Genomic DNA, 25,317 nt, shown 5'->3' on the forward strand with positions numbered 1-25,317 from the left:
GCTGCATTGGTGCCTCGGTGCGTGCTGCAAGGCCGGGATGCTGCGGTGCCCCCTCCCGCACAGGGGCTCAGCTCCCCGCGGTGAAGCTCCCTCCCTCCCCCGGGGGCTCTTCCTCACCAGCCCCCTCCCCAGCTCCGAGATTGGGGCAGGTCCCTGGCCGGCTCCGGGCGGTCCATCATCACCCATGGGAGCAGCTGGGCCCCGGGGTCCTGCCCAGCTCATCAGTGCCTTGCCACGGGTCTTGCCACGCAGGGGCACAGGGCGGCTGCTGAAGGGTAGCCGGGCTGGGTTTCCCCCCCACCCCCCAGTTTTCTCCCTTGCAGCGCCCAAGGCCTGGGCAGCTTGGCGTCCCTCGCTGCCCGTCCGCAGAGCCCCGACCCTCTGCCCCCTGCCCTCGGCTCCCGTCCTTACCCCACTGGGATCCTTCCTGCCCCAGCACGAAGCGAGCCCTCCTCTGCCTTCCCCCAGCGCCCCCTTCCCTGGCCCAGCCCCTCCAGGTCTCATCTCCATCCTCAGTCCCCTTCTCCCTCACGTGGTGTAAATCAGGAATAACTCCACCGAGACCCTGTGGGGCCACCAGTATGAATGAGAAGAGATGGGTCCTTTTTTTTTCCCCCCTTGGACCCAAGGCCTCTGCTCTGGGCGCATGCCGATGCCTCCTACCCTCTGCCATCTCGGCGTTGCCAGCCCTCCCGGTTCAGCTGGGGGTCTCGGGACGTCTCAGGAGCACCGCTCCTGGCATCCCGGGATGTCTTGGGAATCAGAGCTCCCATTTAAGAGCCCGCAAGTTCCTAGCCTCCCTCTGATTGCAGAGGAGGGCTCGGCAATGTGACCACCTCGTCTCCCAAAGCTGAGAAAACAGAGGGTGGCAGGTGTTGTGGGGGGTGAAACCCATGTATTTATTTTTGAATCTCACGATTTTTGAGTCCGTTTCTTTCTTGGAGCCTGAGTCATGCGTGGGGCTGCCCGTTCTGCCTCGCGTCCCCGCAGCCCTCATCCCCTGCTATCTGCACGCGCGTCTCGGCTGCGAGCTGCCGAGAGAGCAGCCTTGCCTTGTTTTGATCCGCGAAGCGCCAGGCAGGTTTATGGCGAGATCGTCAAGCTCTTGGAGATGCCCCAGGGGAAGTTGTTGGGTCTCCTCAGCCTGGGGGGAAGCAGGGGGGAGATAGACCTTGTCTGGCGCTGCGCAGAAGCCGTGGGGCCAGGCCTGGCAGACGGTGCTTGTTGTTGTGGTTACCGGATTGAATTTGCAGTGGTGGTGCAGTGGATGTGTGTTCCCACGGCATCAGCATCTCTCCAGCATGCATTTTGGGCACTTGGATCTTGATCCCGGGATCCTGTCAATGGCTGGGAGGTTTTTCAGAGGTTGCTCCTGTCTCCTCTGTGCCTGACAAACCCTGTGACTGTGGGAGCAGTCACCTGGGCTAGGGACGCGCTGAACTCCGGTGACACGAATGGTTCGTGGGTTTGCTGTGCCGTGTACGTGCGCGGATTGTGCTTATTTGCTTTGATCGTGTCACTGACTTGCTGTCCAAGCAGTATGGGTGCTCGTTAGCCTCCAGGACTGAATGGGCTATCGAGGTTGCCCCTTTTGAGGACACCGTGCTGCAGCCAGAGAGCTCACTACATGAGACTAGAGAACCCCACCCCCGCCAAAATCTAGCTGCCAAATTCCCAAAGGGGCAGAGAGGAGCAGTGATGCAGGGGGGATGCTGGATGATGACTCCCAGTAGCAGAAAGGCTGCCCAGAAGCCCCTTCCCCAACACACACAGGAGTGTTTATGGAGCTGCCGATTCCTGGGCTGGTTATAACAGGCCTTCCCCTCAGCCCCTCCCCTAGCCCTCCCTGGAGCCCCTGTCTTTGCTAAGCTCCCACGCATGTACTGTAGCAAGTCAGGCAGTTTTGGTTCACAGGGCCTTGCTCCAGCCCGGTCTGCATATCAGCCATGGGACAGAGTCTGATTTCAATGCAGCTATGCCGATTTACCCTGGTTTTGGGTCTGCCCCTATATTTACATTAACTGATATCTCTTCAGATGAGTACCAGGCATCACCCATCCTCCCATTGGATTGGGATCAAATCCTGCTCACACTGAAGTCAATGGGAGTCCTGCCATGGACTCCGGGGGTAGCAGGATGGATCCGGGCAATGCTACCGCAAGCCTTTCCCAGCCTGCTCCAAAACAAAACCCACACATTGGGTCCAGTCCAAACTCGCCTCCTGCCGGGGTTTGGCTTAATTGATAATTAGAGAGGGGGAAAGAATTCCTCTGCATCCTTTCCCCTGGTTTGACTGCTCCTCTCAGGCTGCTCAGCCCACACCCTAGGTCCTCAGTCTCAGAGATCCTCTTCTACCTGCTTTGTACCCAGGTGGGGGAAAGGGCCACTTGCCTCATTGAGTTGGCAGAACTACCGTAACCCTTTCCTAGAGGGATCAGGGCCTGCGACAAGGGGCAGAATGATTTGCTTTGTTATAAACTGCTTTATATTCTTACAACTGGGGGTCGGACCTGATGATCTGTTTAGGTCCCTTCCGACCCTAAGCACTATGATATACTATGATACTAACCCCTTCACCAGCTGGATCCAGGGGGCTTTGCCCACTAAAACCCTGACCCTATAGTTGTCTCTCTCAGGGGAGAGAGTGGGGTGGCTCTAGGTAGGACAGCTACAGGCTCAACCTCAGATCACTTGGAAACAAAAAAAATGTCCCTTCTGGGATGGGACACAGCAGCTGCCTTACAGCGCACAACCACGCCAGGCTACTTTGACTCCCCGCAAAAGCCACTGCCTGTGGGATTGAAACCAGAGGCAGAATGGAGATAATTCAACCTGGGAAGTGGCTGGGTCCAGGGCTAGCTCTGCTGCTTCACAATAGCCTGGAGACTTCAGTGATCGTGAACCATCAGGACTTCCCTGTGGATCTCCCCAGCAGCAAGACACCCCCAGAGCACAGGATTCAGCACTGACCCAGAGCAAGGAGACTCTAATGAGCACCTCTGCCCCATCACAGCAATACAAGGAGCTGTGCTGGGATCTTCAGTTTCAGAGGTAGGGCATCACTTACTGAGCAACCACCACCATACCCTGCAAGAGCCAGAGCCTCCCTTGGGCATCCCCCGCTCCCAAATTCTGACCAAGCTCATCCTACTTAGCTGGGAGCAGCCAGCAAGACAACAGCCTAAAGACACTTGCTAAACTTCACACAACAGTGGTCCATTATCAGGGCCCGAATTATTCAGGGAGATCTGTTCCCCTAGACCAGGATCAGGACGTTAGATCCCTCAAGTCACCATCCATCCCCTGTCCCTGAGTCCAAGTCCTATGACCCCAGCTGACTTCCTGCCCTTTGGGCGGGGGGCTGGACTCGATGATCTTCCGAGGTCCCTTCCAGCCCTGATGTCTATGAAATCTATGAAAGTCCCAAAGATGAACTGGGGGAGGCGGGAGCACACAGGGTTATTAAGTGCTTCTGGAGCAAGAAGCAGTCTCTTCTCTAACCTTCTGTCGCAGACGTAACCTTGCAGTAAGCTCCTTTCCATGGCAGGTACAGAGCTATCAGCTAGTGGCAGCTGCAAACACTTAAAGGAAAGGGGGAGGGGAGATAATCAGGTCCTCAGAAATGTAACTAGGCCCTGCCAAAAGAAAGGGGAAGAAGAGACTTCCCTTGCCAGGTGCTGCAGGTCAGGACAGGGCTTCTTGCCACCACTTTTGCTGCTCTCAGCAGAGCTGGGCAGTTTGGGGCCAAACAGCTGGGCCAGGCCCAGAGACGGAGGAGAAAGTCTGGGACCTGCCCTCTATTCCCCAGCCATCGTCCTCCGCTTCTTCTCACCCCCTGGAGCTCTCTTTTGTCCTCTCCTGCCTCCTCTCCCCATTGCCCTTCCCAATTAGCCACCCAGATTTCTATAGTAGGAGCTCCTCAGTTTCAACTTGAGCAAGTCACTACACAGAGGGCTGCTGGCCAACATGACAGACCCATCAAAACATGGCTCCCTTGGCTTCATGAGCTGAGCAGGGGGCTCTGAGGGAGACAGAAGTGCTGGTGTAATCATTCATCCTACATGGTCTTCACAATGGTCAGGTGGAAATAAGTTAGTGGTACATCATCTCTCCCTTAAAGGGCCCGTTCCAAAGCCTTTTGGCTTCCCTGGGTCTTGGATTGTGCCTCTAGGCTGGGGAATCAACCCCCGACACAGGAAGGGAGGTGATACTGGTCCCAAGGAAGGCTCCTTGAGGGCTACAGTAGGGCAAACTCCAGTTATCTCCCAGTAGTTGGTGGAATAGCAAGCAAGGGGAAGTCCAACAGGAAGCCCAGGGAAGACGTGTGCAGCAAGCCACATGGATTGTGCCCATGCTCACGCAGTGAGCCCAGCTGCTGCAAATGCTTGGCAGCCAGGCCTGGCATGAACTGGCACTCCCCTGAGCTGGTATGGACCCAGCACCAGGAGCTGCTGCCCTGCCCCCAGCAGAGACCCCTCGCACTGGTTGCCACTGTCTGTCCCTATGCCATATTCAAGGTAGACTTAGCCCCAGGCCTCTACAACATCAGTCTCCTTCCCAGCCTGCACCCAGTGGGGAATTGGACTCAGATGTTGCACAGGAATCTTCCTAGGTCTGCAGTGCTGGGTAAGAAACCCCAGGAGAGCAGGGAACACATAGCTGGAGTGGAGCCAGATGGTGGTGGGGCATGACAGGGGAGTGAACTGAGGTTGTGGAGTCAGCTTGGGTTGTCTGGAGGTTCGAGCTCTTGCTTCATCTACCTCAACCTGTTGGCCCAGCTGTAGCCAAAACCCTTTCACTGTTGAGCAAGAACCCATGTTGGGTGCCCTTCTCTGTGCCTACCAGCAGTGATGGTGCCAGTACCCAGCCCAGGGATGCCTTTCCACGTGGTCACAGAAAACACAGACAGAAATTACATTTGCCACATGATCGGATCCTGGAAAGCGCTTTTAAGCTGTGCCCTAACAGAAGAGCAAAGCTGCAGAGTGCTCCAAGCCATGCGGCAAATTAACCCTCATTGTATGAGAGTTCAGAGGAAGGCACTCCAAAAGGGAGCACCTTCATTAACTTCTGTTTGATCCCAGCAGCTAGGCTGCTGTATCGTAGCCCGGCCCCCAGTGCTGTCTCAGGATGGGAGGGGGAGAAGGCAGGGTTGCAAGGTCTGTTCTGGGGTTTGCCCAGCAGTGTTGGAGGGAGGGGCGGGTGGACTGGAGCCCTCCAAGGTGGGAGGCTCCAAGCCAGCAGCCCCCTCCACCTCCAGCAGACTGGGGAAACCCCAGAATGGACCTCCCTCCCCTTGCCTTCTCCCCCTCCCATCCTGAGATAGCACTGGGGGCTGGGAGAGGGAGTCAGGGCTAGGGGAAGAGGCTGCAGAGATGCAGCCTCTCTCCCTGGATCAGGTCCAAATTGGAGCTCAATCCCTCCACACTCCCGACCCAACAGCTAACGCCTGTTGCATCGGGAGGATCGGTCTAACTCATGGCACTTTTTGTGAAGCGGTATGAGTTAGACTGGGGAGCTGCACTTCTGTCTGCGCCTACAGGGTAACAAGGAGCACAAGTTGTGCACATGGATGGTGATCACCCCCTGTGTGCTGGGAGTGGTTTCGCTCCCTGAACACACCTGCTGGGGTCTTTCTGGATGGCAATTGCCCAGGTTGCAAGTTTCAGCTCCTCAGTCACTTGAGTACTTTGGGGAAATTCTCTCTCTAAGAGGTGCTAACCCCTCAGATAAGCCAGAAGCTAGCAGGCCTTTTTAAACCAGTTGGGGTGCCTATTTGCTTGGATGGCTCAAATAGAGCTGCGTACAGCCAACAAGCAGTCTCTCGACTTGGTTTCTAGTCAGCTTTACATTCTGTTGGGATTATTTATAATACAATAGCGCAGCCACAAGACAGGCAGACCACAGGTCCAAGCCACCGGCAACTCTTCAATTTATCACCTGCTGCTTATCTCAGAAAAGGTTAGTGGCTCCTTGTACCCACATGAGGCAGATTTATCCCTCATTCGAGGATAAAAGGCAACACATGAACTGCACTAATGCAGCACATACAGCCCCATGCTGAATTCTTTGCACTATAGGAACCACGTAGCACAATTATTTCACCTAAGGATGTGGCTGTCGCTAAGGCTCAGTGGGTAACGTAGGGCCCCTGAACATCACTGTAATAGCACCTAGAGTCCAACACCGAGATCAGGGCCTCAGCCTGCTAGGCGCAGCACATACGTACAAGAGAGACAGTCTCCGATTTAAATCTTCCAACCTCCCCGGACAGAAAAAAGTACTGTCCCATTTTAAGACCTCAGTCTCTGGTCCTCAGGTTTTCACTTGCTTGGGACCTGGGATCCAGAGCCAGTTTGAGAGGCTTGGTCTAAGTGACATCTCAGTTACAGAGCTCCCGTGTGTGCCAGAGGCGCAAACTGAAGTCATGTCAACCCAATACCAGTCCAGCACCCCATCAAAGGGCCACTTGCTCACCCCCTTGCGTGTGCTAGCCTAAAAGTAACAAACACCCATCTGCTGCATTCAAGTCAATTAGTGGAAACTATGCTGATTAACACTGCAGCTCGAAAAAGTGCTACCGTATGACAAAGCCCAAACCAAGCCCTGAACTCAGTGGCAGGGGCCTGGCTGTTCATTAAGACAATTGTTCATTTCTAATTTCCAAAGCTATCTCCTTTTAATGATGACCCCGCTGCGATCTCCCATGTAACCAAGAGGCAACAGCACGGAGCAAATTAGCATTTCTTCCTGACTTCATATATTTGCATAACAAACAAGGTGTCATCCCATGTAGTCACATCTTAGGCAGCAGGGCCATCTCGGGTCCTGGAAAGGAGGGTTACGTTTGGTAAAGCTAAGGGTATTTTTATTTTTTAAATTAAGTTTGACAAGGAACTCCTATTAACATAGGCTCCCTGTGATTTCTGCAGCGATCTGTTTATGTGAGGTTATCCATTTCAGATATTAGATCAGTCAGTGCTGTAGAGTTTTGCACACGGTGGACCTTGGTCAACAGTGACCAAGCTGGAACTCAAGCTGTGTGGAAGTTGTCCGTCTCAGCAGCTGCAATTTTATTATTATTATTATTATTATTATTCCTCTCTCCTTTCATCAAAGTTGGTGCATGTTTCAGTTTATCATGACAGAGAGCAGAGGCTTAGCTGGAGGCCTGTGGTGTTCACTGTTGTGAGATTCAAGCAGGGGCTGGGCGGGCCTGGAGTGGCACTGGAAGGATGGAAAGGGAAGCCTGGGTCCGATGCCATGGCTGGATCAGGTTATGTGTATGTGTCATTGCCCTCTCCTGGTTGCTCTGAGATTTTGAATGGCAGAGGAATGTGGGTCTCTGGAGCGGAGGGAGCGGTGGCCGGTGTGTGGTGACGAGCACAGCAGGTGCCTGCTTTGACAGAAGAGCCTTGTTAGCGAGCTGAGAGAAGTGACCTTGCCTCATATAATTGATCACAGGCTTAGAAAGCTGGGAACCACTCCCACCTGTCCTCCCCCTCTCACCCCCTAGCCAGGGCTCAGAGCTTGCTCCTGGTCTTTGTTCTCATTTTCCATCCTGCTCTTCCCAGCTCTGCCGGCTCAGTGAAGATGAGCCTGAGCTAAACCCCTGCACCCTGCAATCACTGGGGGCCCAGAGCTGCCCAGGGCTGCTTGGCACTGGTGCCCATCTTGTTCTACTGCTGCTGCCAGCTCCTGTCTGCAGCCTGTGCCCAGCTTCCCTCCCACACTGCTCTGTAGAGCCTACAGGACAGGCAGAGGAGTACCGAACCCCAGCCCAGCTTGCAGGCCTAGTTGATGTCCTGCTCCCAGCACCTGAATAGCCCCCTAATCAGTGGATCCAGCTGAGCCTCTTTCCAAGCCGGGAGCCACTCCAGCCCATGAATCCCAGAGTCTGGGCCCTTCTCAGCTCCCTGTGCAGCTGACTGCCATGCCTGTCCCCAGCACCCTGGGCTTGCTCTACACTGCTCTGCCTGACCCCTGCGGCTGGCAGGGAGCTTGCTGCAGCAGGGAGGCCTGCACTCTGCCCTTGGAGAGGCCCCTTCTGGCCTCAGACCATGAGCGAAGGTTAATGGCTATTAGAGTCCACAGATTTGGGAGTGGAGATCTCAGCAGAAATCGGCCGGTGCATTCTGCAGATCTCAGCTGATGCTGCAGCTCTTGCTTGTACCAAGCAGCAAAAGCAAAATCTTTCAGGCAGCAGAGAGCAGCTGGCTCTGAACGGTGGTGGGGAGGCACTGTTCCTGCCCCATGACTTATTTTCCCCCTCGCTCTGGCCACGTTACCAGCTTGGCACTCAGAGAATGGAGCTGGAGGGTTCTTGTGGGTTGCTGCTGCCAGGGCAGGGAAGGAGATGCATCAGAGAGAGAGCATGGCTGGTGGGAAGAGCACCTAACTGGGACACCAGAAGCTGGGATATAAATCCCAGCCCCATTCAGGACTTGCACTGAGACCTCTGGGCAGGAAGCCTGTTCTGTGCCTCAGTTTCCCTATAAGATGGGGAAACCGGGGCACAGACATACAGCAGGCCAGTGGCAATGCCATTGCCTAGGTTCATATGACTGCAGCCATCACCTGCAGAGACATCTGCTATGGGGAGCTTGCTCCTTCTGCCCTGGGAGGCCTGGAAAGCCCACCCCCATTTCCCTTTGGGGCAAGGAGAAGCACAAGCACTGCCCCCATTCACCTCCAAGAGTTGGGGATTCCCTGTGCAAGGCTGTCCACCCCTCACAGCAGCCCCAAGGCGAGGGGAAGCCAGGCGGATCTGCCCAGCCGGACCTAGAGGAAATTCCTGGCCAGTCCCTCCCTGCTTAGCAGCTGGGGGCACAGCTGCTCACACATGCAGCTCTGCTTTGTCCTCAGTGCTTGTGTCACACCAGTGGAGAGAGTGGAGCCCTTTTGGTGCCCAGCTCTAACAGCAGGACAGGACGGGAACACGCTGCCCTCCATGACCTTGAAGGGGCTCAGCAGCATTTGCCCAGAGCGGCTGTGCAGAGGGGCAAGTTATGGTAGTTCTTCACCTCCTCCATGCCCTGCCCGGTCTCCATTAACCATGGACACGGCAGCCCAAGCCTGGAGCCATTACTGAGCTGGGAGGAGCTTTGAAACAGACCACATTCCTGCCCAGCCTGGTTGCCCACCCTCAGTTGCAGGCCCCATGGGACCCATGCACAACCCCAACCCCAAGAGGACCCAGAAACCTGCCCCTCTTTGCCCCCCACTGCAGCCACGCGGCTCCCAGGCAGCTCTCGCAGCACCCAGGCAGCTGCTTCTGAGTTGCCAGCAGCCAACTCTGCCAGCACAGCGTGCCTTTCGCCTCCATTTCCTAAAGCGCCGGGCTGGTTCAGGCTCCCCCCACCCCCACCCAGGATGATTCATGCCACGTGCGACACTGCCGGCACAAGGGCTCTGCAGTCAGGGCACAGTTTCACACGGGCAGCGCCAGTCTCAAGCAGGGCGCGCACAGTACCTGCAGGCAGGGGAGCAGCCGGGCACAGGGGAGGGAACATTTACCTTCTCGGCCCTCACTTCTCTGCTACGGGAATTCTCTGCAAAAGCTTCTCTGAAGCTGCTGTGCTCTGGCTGTGTCTGGATATCAGCCGGACTGCAATAGGAACCCAACTTGGCACAAAGATCCTTCCTTCTCCCCCCACCGATTCCAGATGCCAACCCATGCACTCACACTGCTGACCACCACCACCAAGTCCCTAGCACAACTATAGCCCAGTAGCAACCGCCCCACCATCATCACTGGCCCTGGCAGGACCCAAATCCAACGTACAGACCCTGTAGCGAGCATAGTATGGTTGCAAGCCCAGTCGAGAGGGGACAGCAAGTACACTTGGATCACGACCCAAACAAAACAGATGCAGACTCGGTCACGTGCACGCCACAGTCGCAGAACTTGGGGGTGCATTTCAGTAATGATCATGCTTGGTGCCCCTGTAGGTCTGTGATTGCATTTGGCTTGGGGACCTCCTTGATAGCAGCCATTAGGACCTTCAGCAGAACTTGGGGTGTTTGAGGCCTCAGCTTACTGCTGGGGGCTTGACGGGACCAGGCTATCTGTGCTTGTGGGATGCTGCCCTGCGGCATGGTGCAGTGATCTACACCAGCCCTTGCCATGAGCTCTGGTACAGAGCAATGGGCAACACTGCAGGCAGGAGCGGGGGATGGGAGGAGCCCGGAGGCTGAGCTCATTGGGACCCCCGAGCCCATCTAGCCCCAACACCACATCCCACTGATGGCAGCCTGGCAACCCACGCCCAAGTGGATATCACTGGGTCTCAGTCCAGTCTTGCATGGCCAAGCATCCCCACGACAACCCCCATCCCGCGCTGCAACATTTGAGCCTGAACCCTGCCAGAGAGTGCCTGTGCCCAAGGGGCTGCTGGCCGTGCTGCTGCCCAGGCAGAAGGGACACACATTAGCTTGCAGGGCTGTCAAGCAGGAGTCTTTCAGCAGCACTGAACTCAGATCAGCACGAGAAGCCAGATCGCCAGGGGGGAAAAGGGAAGGGAGGAGCACCCTGCACCCCTCGTGCTCACCAACCGTCCCGCACCAGAGGCCAGGGAACCAGTCCCTTCCTGGCAGCCCCATTCAGAGTGGGTTGAATGTGCTGCTCCTGCACAGAGGGGGATAATAAGGAAGGCAGAGGATTGCGTCATCCCAGCACAGCTGCATGATTGTTCCTTGCTGCCTCCTGCACCCAGAGCTGGGGGGAAGGCGGGAGGAGAGCATGAGACACAGCCCGTTCTCACAGGGCCCTGCCTGGAGGGGCAGGAACGCAGGTCACCCCCTGCAAAAAGGGCAGCTGGGCCAGGGGCTGGAGAGGGTCAGAGCTGGCACCGCAAGCCTTTTTATAGCATGCCGGGGTCTACCACCATCCTAGGAAAAGCAGGACCTTGGGAGAGGAACAGGGTGCCTGTCTCCGAGGCGGTGCATACAATATTCAGAGAGAGAGGACACAGCTCAGTCCTAGTGGAAGTTTAACCCACCATACACAAGTGATCAGGCAACAAAGGAACCCCTCTTCCACCCCAGAACCGGATTGAAACAGGCAGCTCCCACCTGGCTGGTCCCCGGTGCAGGGGCATAGCCAGGACCCACCATGCCCAGCCTATCCTGGATGCAACCACAGCCTGGGGTAAAAGTGCATGCAACCCAGGGCAACCCCAAGGCTGCTCTAACCAGTAGCATGGGTTGCACCATCCCCCACAGCCCCAGGACAGGGAAGGGCACATAGCCTGAGCCTGCACCGGGCACCAACGCAGAGACCAGTGAAGGCAGTAGTCTCAGGTCTACGGTGCCCATGACAGTGGAAACACGGTGGAGCCCAAGCTGATTCCCGGAGCAGGGGGACCCTCTGTTTCATGGACAGGAAGGCCATCCTCATCTTGCCTTCGCACTGGCAAAGACCACATTGGTCAGCGTCCCAAAGACCAGGCACCTGGGGGATCGACAACATTGTCCCCCTGGGCACAGCTCTGAGGAAACCCCTTCTGTCCTCTCAAGGCTTGGGGGAGCTATAAAAACCCAGAACTGCCCCCCACCTTCCCCAGACACCCACAGGGAAAGCTTACCTTCAGCCAAAATCTCCAGCCTTCCCAACCAGGGGCCTGTTTCCCTTCGTGCTCCGATGTCCCCGCTGTCCCCTAGGGAAGGGGAGGACACCATGGGGTCTCTTCCAGCCTGCTCAGACCTACCAGATTCTGCAGGCAGCTGAAGGCCCAGGGGAGGCAGTGCCTTGCAAGCGGCCTAAGCTTTGCAAAGCGGGCAAGGAATTGCCCTTTCCCCACTGCACTCTGCCTCCCCAAGCCATCCCGCGAGCCAATGCTGGGCAGTGTGGCTGGCTTCTCACTGTGCTTCCCCCGCCACAGCCCCGGCTTGCTGCCTGGCTCAGCCTTATCTCCCATCAGGGCACTTCTGAAGCACTCAGTCAGCAGTGGACACCTTATCTGTGATTAATAACCTTTCTCAGGAGCGGGCAGCTTTGATGGGTTTTATTATTCTGTCTGGGAGCCTGGGCTGGCAGCACACAGAGCTATCAGGCAAGCTGCAGGGCCGGCAAGGGACAGGACGTTGCCAGGAGGTAGAGGAGGCCGGGGGCACTGGTGTTGGAGACCTCAGCGCAGTGGGTGGCTTTGGGTTTGCTCAGTCTACAAGGCTGCCTCGGGGCCCATGCCTGGAGCCCAGCGCCAGCTGCTCCATGCCTCCCTGTGGACATTGCAAATTGCCCTGCTTGGAAATGCAAGCCCCATCCTCTGATCTCCTAGTCTGTTCAGAGCCTGAGAGAGCCCACGCCATGGGGTCAGAGGTGGGGCAGGTGGGATGTGTGGGGTGGGAATGGCTGGGAGCCTGGACCCAGACCAAGCCCTGCTGGTCCTGGAGTCAGTCTGACCCAGAGCTTGGAGAAGGAGCAGGGGAACCATCCACACAGAGGTTTGTGCAGCATAGCCATAACCACAGGCACCCGTTGGTTGAAGTCATTGGCTCCTGCATCCCATCCAGCTGCAAGGAAGATAGAAGTGGACCTGTAGGGAGTGGATCGGGCTTGGGCAGGGGGCACCATAGCACTGAGCTCCATGCAGCCCCCTGGCCCTTTTCTCTTTCCAGCCCAAATCTCCTCTCCAGCCATGGCTTTGCCCCTCTAATCCAGTCCTCAGGAGTCACCCTGCAGGAACTCCTTCCTCCTCCCAGGGAGCGGGGATACCCGTGTCCCTAGCGTGCCTGAGCAAGGTCCCAGAGGTGCCAAATAACCATAGTAGCTGCTGGACTTAGGGCTGTGAGCTGCAGCAGAATGGATTTCACTCACAGATTTTGCGCCGCTTCCTTAAATTGATGATTTGATTAAAGAGCTGGCAGAGCAGGGACCACCAAGAAAGGGGAAGGAACTGCAGCCCCCGAGGGAAGCTCCCACCAGAAATCCAGACTCCCATGGCCACTGCAGAGATAACTGGTATCACTGGTGGCCAGGTACAGCCGCTGGTCTCCGGCCCCATCCTGCTTCTGAAGGGCGGTCTGTCCTGGTTGGCACCGGTGCCTGGTGGGGAGGTCTAAGCACTGGTTGGCATCAGGGTGCTGCTTTTTTCCCTGGCTCTGGGAGTGAGCGGTCTAGAGGCTTGTACTGTAGACAGGGTGTCAAGGGGTATCTTCTAGTTTTAAGAAAGGAGGCTGCTAGCCAGTACATCTGAGTGCTATTCCTGCACCAGTGACCTCAGTTTCCCCAGGGACCTTGAGGTATGTGTGGGAGTCCTTTCCCGACCCCAGGGTCTCCCCCACCACCACTACCAGTATATCATGCTGCACCCTTGGCTGTGTTGTTCAGCTCCGTTCTCTCACCCTTTCATCATCCAGCACAAGGCAGAGCCCAGCAAAGGCTCTGATCGGTGCCTGCTCCTGTCTCCTTTCTGTTTGCTTTAGTTTGCTCCAGTTCTCTTCCCAGGCTCTCCGCTCCCTTCAGCCTGGCTGGAAAGCAGGAGGCCATCCCTGCACTGCTCACAGATACTGGGGAGACCCATGATAGCCTCCTTCCCAGACACATAGTGGGTAGCTCAAAGCTTGCTGTGAGCCTAGGACTGCGTAGGCTTCAGTGAGAATGGCCCAGGAGCCTGGCCTGCCTATCTCCTCTTCGACGTTTGAAGGAGCTTAGGCTGCTTAGCTCCTCACGGGATAAGGGAGAGCAGTGGAATGACCCTGACATTTCCAGCCATGCATCATAAGAGTCCTAATGCAAGGACTCCTGCAGTCATTGCTACTGGGCACATCTCCTCCCACCTGGAGAGCCCCTCTAGTACATGGCCTGTGCCAGGCATGCTTGTGCCTACAGCCCAGCTTTCTTATAGTGTGGGGCTGCCCTTGAGGGTCACAGGTTCATGGGAGAGTAGGGCTGGAAGGGACCTCAGGAAGTCATTTAGCCCAGCCCCCTGCTCAAGGCAGCATAAACCACCCCAGGGTCCCCGAGCTGGGGCCTGCCACTCCATGCATGAGCTGATGCTGACACTGCACCACCCACGGTGAATTGGGAGTGGCTGAATTTGGGTCAGCACAAGGTTCAGCACGTGGGCTAACACACTTCCCGTGCCCGTGTATAGGTGCCCCGCAAACCAGCCTGGTGTTTCTCCCCGCCGACCTTGTCAACACCCGCTCATCCCATTGTGCAAATTCCCCAGCCCCCACCCAGGTGCAAACACGGCTGCTATGGGGACGCGAGCGTGCCTCAAGCGCCGGCCGCCTTGCCGCAACTTGGCAGTGCTGGGGCTGCGTTCCCCCAAGGCTGAGCTGACGGAGAACGCAGTCGGCAAACTCACATCCGCCTCATGCACACAGCTCATCGGTTCGTATCAAGGCAGCGCCGCATGATCTGCCGCGCCGTCTGTGACCAAATAATGCAAGGGAATTGGAAAGGGAGAGGCCTGGGAGAGCTGCAAGGCCAAGGCAGGTGCTCTCCATTATAAGGCTGTGCTCCTGATGAGGCTCCCCATTAAAAGGCAGCTTTAGTCATAGCCAAAACCACTCCTTCTCCCTGAGCTAATGACAGTGGGGCTAACAACAGGGACCTGCTTTGTAAAGTGGTTTGGGATCTACCGATGAGTGCCGGCAAAAAACCAAGCACCGCTCTTGTCTTTGTCGATGCTGTTATAACACCAAACCTTTAACCCAGCTCCCTGATCAGCCACATCTTCCTTTAATGACGTTTGGTCCGTGTGTGAGCCTCAATCCCCTGTCTACACTAGGGGGATAATAACCCTTCCTCTGTCTTGTCTCTTTACAGCATCGATGCCTTAGTCTCTTACTAAGCACCTCACCTGTTCTGGGCACAGTGCAGATGCAACAACAGGCAGGGCCTCAGTCTCAGCTGCTCCCATAATATAAGCACAAATAGGACAAGGAGCTGCAGGTTTCCTGCACTGGGATTCTCAGCTGGGAGATGGTACAAACAGGGGCAGGAAAGATGGTGAGATATTGCCTGGATGATATAAGGGCTCTTCCACCTGGCTAAGATGCCAAAGCAGGAGTAGCTCTAAAACTTTTCCATCTTGGTAGTGCCTGGTCTGAACCTGGGTGTGCCTCCCATAAATAGAGAAAAGAGGTGCAGGAGGGAGAAGCCTGTCAGCAGTGAGGTTGAAGGAGACCTAGAGGTGAGAGTGGACAGTGTAGCAGACATCTGCTTGTAATACAGCCAAGCACCAAGGCAGCCAGAGCTACTGCGGGCTTGTATCCAGAGACATCCGGGCACAGGACAGCAGGTGCCCCAATAGTTGAGGCTACATCAAGAGAGGTGCATTCAAGGTTTGCACCCCAGTATTAGGCAGGAGTGAGCCAGAGAAGAAGGGCAAATGTGTAAGCATCAGGGCCAGATCCTCAGCCCTGTAAACTGGTGAAGCTCCATTGGTTTACACAGGTCAAAGATCTGACCGTGGGAAGCTAAGTGGGCTAAATTCTTCTCTGATACCGCTCTCACAGGGTTATGCCAGGGAGGAGTTGGCCCAACAGATACAGCTTAGCCAAAGGAGGAACATGAGCATCTCTGGGTACTGGCAATGTGTCAGCACCAAGGAGGAGAGACTTGTTCAGGCATAAAGAGGACATACGAGGAATCAGAGGATGGAGTGGAGACAAGGGGAAAATAGGCTGTGTATTAGGGGAGGAAAAGTAGAGACACCTGTGACTATGTGTCTCCAGTCTTCTTCCCCTAGCACATTTTCCCTGTGTCCCCCAATTTTCCCCTTTCCTACTCTTCTTTGCCTAGTACGCAGCCTGTTGGCTTAGTCGCCCTACAGGGGCTGGGAGCTTGAGCATTCAGGTCCCTGAGAATCAGGTGAAGCAAGAGACTGAGGAAATGACGCTAGAGAAGGCTCTTGCAGTCAGGGCAGAGGGATGGAGAGATGGAACTTGCTTAGGCTACAAGCTCCTGAGGGCTGAGCCCATCTCTTAGCTCGGTGTTTGTGCAGTGCCTTGCACAACTGGCTCCAGGCTGGACATTTCTTCCCATTTTCTTTTTAATTTCATGTCTGGGGCCAAATCAGCTCCGAATTGCATCAACTGAGCAGAGCTCAGTCGTTCAGGTCTGTGCGGCGCTACCGCCGGCAAAGATCCTCCCTCCCAGACTCTTCAGCCTGAGGCTTCAGATACTCCCGAATCCACGGCAAGTGTCCTACGTGCAGGCCGCAAGCCCGAAGGTGTTGGGGTTCAGATGCCCCCTAGTCTCACTTGCCCATAGCCAAAAGGCCAAAGAAGCAAGCGAGGGAGAATCCCATCCTGACCCTATGACGTGTGTCGGCCTGTGTCCTGGTACCAGAGCCCTCCTCTACCTATCTATCCATCCTTAGCCAAGCTGCAGGCAGGCCATGGAGATTCAGCTCAGGTACCTTTGACGGATGCAGCTCAGGCTGTTTAGGAACAGCTCTTGCGGGCAGCTCGGCCTGTCCCACCATTGTTTCTCTGTTTCTATGACTGACTCTTGCCCTCCCTTCCCACGTCTCCTGCTACATTTTCCCTGTTTTCCATCACTCCGTTGCCCGAGGGGCGGATTTTGAGTGCAATGGTTAGGGCTGAAGCCATATTGCCCTTTCTTCCTTCTCCCCCCACCTTCTCTGTCCTTCTCCCTTGCACATGAGCTGTGTTACCAGTGAGACCGCATCTGGCAGCCAGCATACGCTGCGAATTGGGCTGACTGGGGTGCTGCACTGGGAGGAGGGCCCCAGCACTCTGCATGTGCGGATGCTGAAGCAAACAGCGCATAAAATTAACAGTTTGCCAGGCTCTGCTTCCCATTGACATCATGAGGCAAAGGGTGGAAGGAAGGGCAAGGGATGAATCACAAGTCTACTGGGCCCATTCCCCTTGACAACAGTAGCAAAACCCCTATTAGCTTTGACAGGTGCATGCCTGGACCTATAGCTGAGATGCGACAAAACCTGAGGCCTTTCAGCCCAGGTCTTGGCTATTCTGTGCCACAGACCCAGCAATGTGGTAGGACAGCCCACTGGTCAGGGCAGGACCTGGGGACTTGAGAGGCCTGGGTTCAATTCATTACCCTGCCACAGGCTTCCTGTGTGACCTTGGGCATGTTACTCAGAGCCCAGTCCTTAAAGGTACTTAGGTGCCTGGAGATGCAGATGGGTGCCAAGGGGGATAGTCAAGGATGATTTAACTCCCATTGATTTCAAGGTGCTTTTAAACCACCCCCCAGTCACCTTTTGTGCCTTGAGGGGCCTAAATACTATTATAGTCCTGGCCCTTAGTCTCTCTGTGCCTCAGTTGCCCAAGTGAGACCTCATTCTGCCTCATCTAATCAGGTTGTACCTGTCCTGGGGAAGCAGGGATTATCTCTGCATGTATCCAACACCCAACATTTTGGCTGGGAGCTGCTGTGGAAGGATAACAGTTGACAACCCCCACCCAAGCCCCTGTCGGTCTGTCTCTATGGGGGGAGGATCCCTGCTGCTCAGCTCCCCTTTCTGGTTCATTCCTGTCCCGGTGCTGGGGAGAGGTCCTCCATGGACAGTTCCAGGGATGGATGGTGCTACTCTGAGGATCTGGGGCAGCAGCAAGGCAAAGCTTGTGCCCTGCTCAGTGGGGAGCTTCTGCCATGCTGCAGAGGCTGCAAAGAAGGAGCCGAGGTGCGCTGTGCCATGCACAGTCAGTTGCACAAGTGCCAGGGGAACATAGCAGCATTCAATGAGCCCTTTCCACTAGGGTGCTTGGCTGGGGAGGAGCAGGCAGTTTTGTCTCAGCTACCTCCGAACTGGACTGAGATGGAGCTGCTTCACTGGGGGGTTTCTCCAGACTGCTTCCAACAGCGCAGGGGACCTTAGGGGAAGGGCAGGGAGCATCACGGCCCCAGGGGCACATCAGGGCAGGCTGCAGGGCAGCAGCAGCCTCAGCAGAAGGTACTCGCTGCTTGACTTGCTCCGTGGAGAGCCCAGCCCTAAAGATGCAGGGAGGTAGCTGCCAGCTCTGATGCCAGACTGGGGCGAGGGGTGTGGGGTGAAGAAACACTGGGGAAGCCTGACCCTGACCAGACATTGGGCTGGGACGGCCAGTCCTTCTCAGCTCCAGGGGACAGACAGTCGTGGGTTAGGGGGAGCTGTGATTCAGGGCTACCAGGATGATTGCAAGATGCTGTTTTATGACTAAGCTCTGGGAAGCGAGGTGCCTCAAAGCAAAGCGAAGGCGGCTTCTTGGGAGCTTTGGTGTGTGCATCAGGAAATGTGTGGGTGTGTCTGTGTGTCTGTGTGCAAGGGGGGCCTGTGGGGGCACGTGTGTTGGGGTGCCAGGGTGTGTGCGGGAGCATCTGTCTGTGTCAGAGTGAGCACATATATGTGTGTGTGTACGCGCATTGGGGGTGTGCATGAGGGCATCTGTGTATGTGTGTGTGTGCACGCACACGTCGGGTGGGATGGGGTGCAGGACTAGGCAAACAGCAAGAGCCAGGCTGAAACTCAGAACATCCCTAAAGCCACAGCATAACTCAAGGGGAGAGAGGAGGGCAGGCAAGACCCAGCAGCTGTATCACACCTCTCCATGCCTCAGTCTCCAAGCCTTTTCTGCCCCGAATCTCCCTCCTAGCAAAGCTAGCCCCACCAGCCAGCTTCTGGAGGGCGCCTTCCCCAGCCTGCCTTAGCAGCTTGGCTTGGGGTGGATGGAAGGAGCTAAATGGTTCATTGATCTCTGGGTTTCCACAGACACCAGGTTTCCTCCCCCACCGGCCCCTGGGAGGCTGTTGATAAGCCCCAGGGATATATCTGTTCCCTCCCACAGGGACAAAAGCGCAGAAGTTTTGCACAGCGCAGTAGGCTGAGTCAGGCAGAAGCTTCACTCGCCACCAGCCCAGTCACACAGCAAGGGCCCAAGCTCAACACGGCACCTGCTCCGGGGCTGCGCCAAGCCTCGCACGCCAGGGGAGGCTCAACCTCTTGCCCGTCGCACCACTGGCAGAGGGGGAGCAGCGTCAGCAGCTTTGGCTGGGTCCTTGCAGGATTTGAGGCACTGCAGATACCGTGTGGCTGAAGAAAGCGAGCAGGGGCTGTAGGTCAAGGTGCAGGCTGTGGCCCAGCTGGCACCGGGATGCTGTGGTTCATGAGCCAATGCAGCGGTCACAGAGTGCTGGCCCAGGCAGGCTGGCAGGTTTTGCTAAGCCAGGGCTTGGGGGACAGAGCTGAGCTGCAGGGTGGTTGCAGAGTGGTTCATGGGCTCCAGACCAGACTAGCAGCGGGCACTCAGGGTCAGCTGTGAGCATCAGCGGAGCTCCTTGAGGGGCTGGGATCGAAATGGCAGCGCACAGGGCTGGTCAGGATTGCAGTGTGCAGGCAGCATGGTCTGGAGGCCACTGGCTGAAATACCAGAGGGTGCAGGAAAATGAGCTGTGTGGGGAGCTCAACCAGGCATCCTAGTACACACGGCCACGCTGCTTTGGCACGGGTGCAAAACACTGGACCCAGCATAGGGCAGCAGAGAAGCTGACCCCTTGTTAGCAGCCTCCACAGCAGAGCTTGAGCTTGAGCTCCCCACAGCCCAGGGCAGGAGCTGGTAGCGGAGGCCTAGAAAAGCAGAGGCTGCTGCAGGTCAGGATCAAGGTGCATTGGCAGAGCTGTAGGGAACCCAGACATGAGTAAGCCAGGTGGAGGCATAACAGCTATGCCCGCAGCAGAGGTCAGGAAGAGACCTCCGCCTGCTCCATGCCTGACATTTTCACACCCCAACAGAGGCCAGCTACCTGCTTGTCCCTCAGAGCATGCATCACTATCTCCTTTCTCTCTTCGTTTCATGCCCGGTTTTGGACGATCGTTCCTCCTCCCCCTTCATTGGGGACGATGAGCTGAGTCACGGGGCTGCCGCTTCTCCGAAGCTGCCTGTTGTAAGAAGGGCACGTCCGAGCAGCGGCAGGGGCAGCACAAAGCCCAGCGACACCTCATGGAATAAATTAACATGGATTAAAAAAGCTCAGTGCCACTTAAGAAATAGCCTCGTTACCCGTGACACGTGTCTTCACGTTACAGGTCAGCAGCTCCCTTCATGGGGCTACAGCCTGCCGTGCTCCCAGCCAGGGCTTCTCCACTGCCACGGCAAGATGCCGCATGCTCTTTGCTCCCCTTTGTCCCAGGGGGGTGTTGAGAGCATTCAGCCCTTTCTGTGGTTTGGTCCAGATGGATGGCTTCCTAAGCCATCAGCTGTAGGTATGAGACTAGGAGCTAGGAGACTGGGGTCCCACCAGACTGGGAATCAAGAGACCTTGGCTCTACACTTGTCTCTGGCACTGAGCTATTGTGCAACCTTGGCCAAGTCCCTTTCCCCTCTGGGCCTCAGCTTCCCCAGGAGTGATGATCTTGATCTTCTCTTATGAAGCACATCCCTGGCTGAACTCTGGGAGGTTGGAGAGGCCCAGGACACCTCTATTCCCAGCTGCCGCCACAAGCCCCTTATTCTCCCTAAAGCCGGCCAAAGTTTTTGGCAGGCCAGTGCCACAGAGGCACAAATCAGAGTCCTCCAGAACTGCTCTAGACCTCGGCATCATGCTGCTGCCATGGCCCAGTGTTTGGCCTAGATCCCTGCTGGGACCCAAACCTGAGCTCTCATGCTTGGGACTGTCGCTGCAGGGTGATGAAGCTCTTTGCAGCCAATTCTGCTGTGTGCAGCTGTGCCCAGATGCCTAGGGTGAAGACTCAGTAGTGTAGGGAGACTTCCTTTCCTTCAGGGCTTTTAACGCAGGTTTGCTGTGTCAGGCATGTGCCCCCCGCCAACACCACAGGGGATGCCCTGGCAGACAAGGCAGGTCTCTGCTCCTGTTTCCTGCTAGGTTGTGCCCTGCCATTTGATGCCCTGCAGGTCCTCTGCTTGGGAGTCCTGTACAAACCAGGGTCTTCCCCCTCCCCAGGTCTCCCACAGGAACCTACCTGCTCCCTGCAGCTCTCTCCATCCTGGGGTCTAGCTTTTCCACACCCGCTCCCAGAAGGGCAGAAATCTGGGCTTCTCTGGGCCTGTTCCTTGGTGCACTGGCCAGTGAGTTAGCCTGCTGGCTTCCAGGTTTGCTGGCAGGGATGCCAGCGCCTGGCATGGTTACCTTCCATTGCAGTGCTCCTGGGATGGGTGAAATAGAGCGGTACTTTCACCACACACCCCTGCCCTAGCAGTGGGACTGGATCCAGGCCACCATAGTTATTGCCCTGTGGACCACAGTCATGAAATGAAAGAAGGATTTCACCAGGCCGTCGGTGTGCCCCTCTCCTTCCCTTAGGCTTCCCTCCACCAGAGTGAGACTGGACGGGGCGAGGTGCCGTGCCAGACTCACCAGCAGAGGTGTCACCAATGCTGTTTCATTTCCTCCGCTTGGTTCTTTTTAATCCCAATGAAATAAGTGTCAGATCGGCCTGGTAATGCTCCACAGGTTTTCCTTTCAGCAACCGATCTTGTCGCCTTACCAGTTTCTGTAGGGTCTGGAGCGAGCTGGAATAAAGCGGTGGAGGGGTGGGGTGCTACTTGGATGCAGAGCAGGAAATACAGAGTGGAGGGCAGGTGAAGGAGTGTGTGTGTGTGTGTGTGTGTGTGTGTGTGTGTGTGTGTGTGTGTGTGTGTGTGTGTGTGTGTGTGTGTGTGTGTGTGTGTGTGTGTGTGTGTGTGTAGCCCCACCACAACGCAGCTAAAATACACAGGGAGAGCGCTCAGGCAGTGTATGCGTTCCCAATATTACAATATTTTGAGCTGTTGAACTGTGTGGACTTACAGCAGAATGTATTTTTCTGCAAATGTCTACCTGTAATTCCGCATCTTTTTGCCACAGTGTGTGTGTGTTTGCACGTGCATGTGTGTGTGCATGTATCTGGGTGCATTAGAGTGCATGTGCATATATGACATGCATGATGGATGATGCAGGTGCGTGCAGGTGTTTTATTGTGGGTTGCAGGTTAGCTCTGCTGCTCGTGTCATCAAGCCCGTGCCCCTCTGCTATTGCTGTAGCTTCTTGCTGTGCCCTGTGCCGACCTGCTCCTGGGCGTGCGTTGCTGCATAAATACGTACAGTGCTGTGTGTGTGGCTGTGAGCGGGTCACTGTTACCGTGTCTGCAAGCGCATGGCTGGGCACCGTGGAGGCCATGCATGTGTGTCACTGCGCGTGTGTGTCCATGTGTTGCTTTGTGTGCAAGGGCGCTGCTGTGTGAGCACTGCAGGGTTGTGGGGTTTGCCCTGTGCGTGCAGGCGTGCGGTGTGTGCACGGGCTGAGCGAGGTTTTGTGTTCCGCGTGTGTGTGAGTGTGTGTGCCCTGTGTGCGAGGGAGTCATGCATTTATTTTTATCCAGCCCTAGAAGGCGGGCCGGGATTGGTGGGTTCCTCGGTTATATCACTAAATCCCTTCTAGGCCCTGTTAGTTCCACTGCAGTGAGCTTGAGAATGCAGCCTCTTGCCATGAGCTCCGGTAACCATTTCAGGGCTGCAGTGAGCAAAGAGCCCCAGCTCCTGCTCTGCCATCGCCCTTCACCTGTCTGGTGCCCGGCCCCTGGGGTTCATAGACACAGCCAGCTCCTTCCAGCCTCTCAGCCAGGCTGCTGGTACCTTGGCCCCCCGTGCGCAGCGTTATTCACATCCAGGTGCTCCGGGTCCGGCGCGCTCAACGTGGGGCACTTGGATGCTCAAGGCTCCAGGCACAGTTCCAGTTCCCTGCTACCTGTGAAACTCTAAGTGATCTGGCCCAGTGATTCTTAAAGGGCCCCCACCTCTGCCAAGCATTTGGGCCAACGCCCCTCTGGTTTCATTGCAAGGGGCCAGAGGAGAGGAGATATCTGAATTTCCCGGACCCCAGGTTGAGTGGCAAGCTTGGCCCTTCTGGTATCACCCCCGCCCCATTGCTTTTCTTGAGGAGGGGGGAGTATCTGGAGGTGGGGAAGGGAGCTTTGGTCCAGGGGCCAGGAGGCCACTGGGGAAAATTTGCTCTTGCTTCACACCGTGGCTTTACCTTTTTTATACTCCTCGTTCAAGAGGAACAGCAGGCCCGGACACACTAGAGCAGGGGCAGGCAAAATGTGGCCCGGGGGCCAGATGCGGCCGGCCAGGCCATTTTCTCCGGCCCATGAGACCCCTAAAAAATTTTGAAAATTAATATTTATCTGCCCCTGGCTGCCTATCATGCGGCCCTCAATGGCTTGCCAAAACTCAGTAAACGGCCCTCCGCCCAAAATAATTGCCCGCCCCTGCACTAGAGGCAGCAGCAGTGCTCTTCCATGGCTCTCAGCACACTTCACAGCAGAGGCTCAGCATCGCTGCCCTGACTTTACCAGTTCTGGATGGGGAGTGACTTGCCTGAGGTCCCCCGCAAGCAGGCAGCGGTGCTGGGTTTTGGGCTGCCAGTCTCACCACTAGGCCTCATCCCCACCCTGGCCCACGGACAGAGCCCCCCGCACAATCCCAGCCCCTTTTGCACTGGGCTCTGCTGCTTCCCTGCCCACCCTCTGTAGAGTCCCTGCAATGCTCACGTGATGTGCGCTCCTGGGGATCTGGTTACCGGCGCTGATGATTTCCAGCCTGCAAGTGGGTTCACGGCAGGCATTCCCATGCCAAAGCACCTGACTAGGCAGAAGTTGCATCTCTAGCTATTAGGAATTAACTCCTCCAAAGCAGGAATCGTGTCACTTTGCTGGCCCCAGTGCTAGTAGTGGGAGCTGTGGGTTGCCATCACCTGGGGGAGATATTTGATCACCTAACTGGGGAGATCAACACATAAAAAACACATGCGTATGTGATGCGGCACTCAGAGAGCACGGCCTCCGGGAGGGCAGGTGCATCTTGGCTGGTGAAGGGAGCAAGGAACATGGGCTCTGTGGTTCAGCGCGCGAAGGGAGAAAATGCTGCAGCAAACGTTGCACCAGATACATCCACGCAGGTCCCCAGCGCTCTGGCCCCTTGCCTTGGCCCGATTTAACATGAGGAGCCATTTGGAAATCAGGAGCTGATGTCAGGCATTAAGCTCAGCTGGCTCAGCTTGGGGGTTGGGCTCAGCCCCAGCCTGGCGCTGTAGCTGAAGGGTTCAGAAGCTGTGATGAAAAAGGCTCCTAAGAGACAGTCAGAGATGGGAGAGCCTGGAAGGGCATGAGCAGCACTATGGGCCTTGCCTCCTCCTTCCCTTCGGACCTGTGCTGGCCCTTTGGCCTCAGCCGCAGGGTGCAAACGGGGAACGCTTCTCCCCAGCACAGCTCACAGCAACGCCAGGCATTTTGCAGCAGGGCTGGGGCAGGAATGGCACCTACAGGGGACCACAGGGCCTCTACTGCCACCGCGTCTGCTTGGAAGGTGACTTGGGCTGGGCACCACCTGCCCGGCTGTGCCCATACCCAGGTGCCATTCCACCGGCAGCTGTACCTCCCTTGGCAGGGAGGCGGAGGGTTAAGTCGCTCAGCAGGCTCACGTGACTCTCGGGGGATGCCGTTTTTCTAAAGATCAGGACGGATTAGGTTGGAAGAGCAGCGAGAAATTCCTTTGGCTCCATTCCCTGCCAGCAAGAGCTGCTGGCGGGCCCCCGCGAGCCTGTGCTGCACCCCTCGGCCCCCGGGAGACCGTGGCAGGGATGGGTGCGAAGGCATTGGGGTAAGAGCTGTTCTGCCTTGCAGGGTTCTTACCTCCGCATCGCCAGGCTGGTCCCAGCCCGTCCGGGATCCTGGACGACCATGCTGTGATCTTGCCTGCTGAGGCCGAGCTCCGCAACCTGGCAGAGCCTGGGGATCCAGGGGGCACTGAGTGATCCCAGGTGCCCAGGATCCGCGTGTGCGTTTATGGCAGGGGGGGCCATGGATGGAGGAAACACACATAACCTAGCGCTGTTGGGATTGAAGCGGGGTGGGATGTGGGGATTAGGGGATTGTCCCTCCTGAGACATGGAGGAGCCTATCTGCACTTCCAAACACCCCCGTGCCGGGTGCTAATCCCTTTCCGTCTTCAATGCCGCCAGGATTTAAGTGGAGAAGGAAGGGTGGCCTGCAATGAGTGGGGGCAGTGGGCTGTTCCCATGGCTGGGGGTCAAGAGCCAAGCATTGATCGTGCCTGTTCCCTGCAGGCCTCCTCCGCTCCCACCGTGCTCAGGGGAGCGCCAGGGCAGCAGCCTCCTGTTTCCCAGTAGGCTTAATTTCACAACACGGCTGAGCAGCTCATGTGATCGAGGGCTGTGACAGCAGTGAGGCTGCAGCCTGCCCGTGTCTCGCTCCTGCCACATGACAGGCTTGGATGCGACAGAGCAGGAGGGGCAGCTGAACCCCTGCATGGCTCCTGCCACAGGGGTTCAGCCGGGCTGAGCTGGTCCCTGGACCCTGGTGCTGGAGCAGTGATGGAGAA

At 56.5% G+C, this 25,317-nt stretch overlaps 1 protein-coding gene and 1 long non-coding RNA gene across 3 annotated transcripts in view; one reads left to right on the top strand and one right to left on the bottom strand.

Moving 5' to 3' along the window:
- The window catches only part of PACSIN1 (protein kinase C and casein kinase substrate in neurons 1), a 48,277-nt gene that overhangs the window by 16,042 nt on the left and 6,918 nt on the right, over positions 1-25,317 (top strand). Inside the window, exon 1 of one of the 2 annotated variants that reach the window (XM_006025099.3) lies at positions 24,409-24,576. The exons of the other annotated variant lie outside the window; for it this stretch is intronic. The gene's annotated coding sequence lies outside the window, so the exon portion shown is untranslated. Of the gene's footprint in view, positions 1-24,408; positions 24,577-25,317 lie in introns of those variants that run through there. 2 annotated transcript variants of the gene reach the window in all.
- On the bottom strand, positions 6,828-14,409 carry LOC102378866. The gene is made up of 4 exons (XR_324011.2): positions 14,313-14,409; positions 11,586-11,657; positions 9,517-9,607; positions 6,828-7,396 (listed from the first exon to the last, which is right to left on the bottom strand). It is a non-coding gene; the product is annotated as an uncharacterized LOC102378866 (long non-coding RNA).

The sequence above is a fragment of the Alligator sinensis genome, unplaced genomic scaffold (assembly GCF_000455745.1).
Source record: "Alligator sinensis unplaced genomic scaffold, ASM45574v1 scaffold872_2, whole genome shotgun sequence".
Lineage (NCBI taxonomy): Eukaryota > Metazoa > Chordata > Crocodylia > Alligatoridae > Alligator > Alligator sinensis.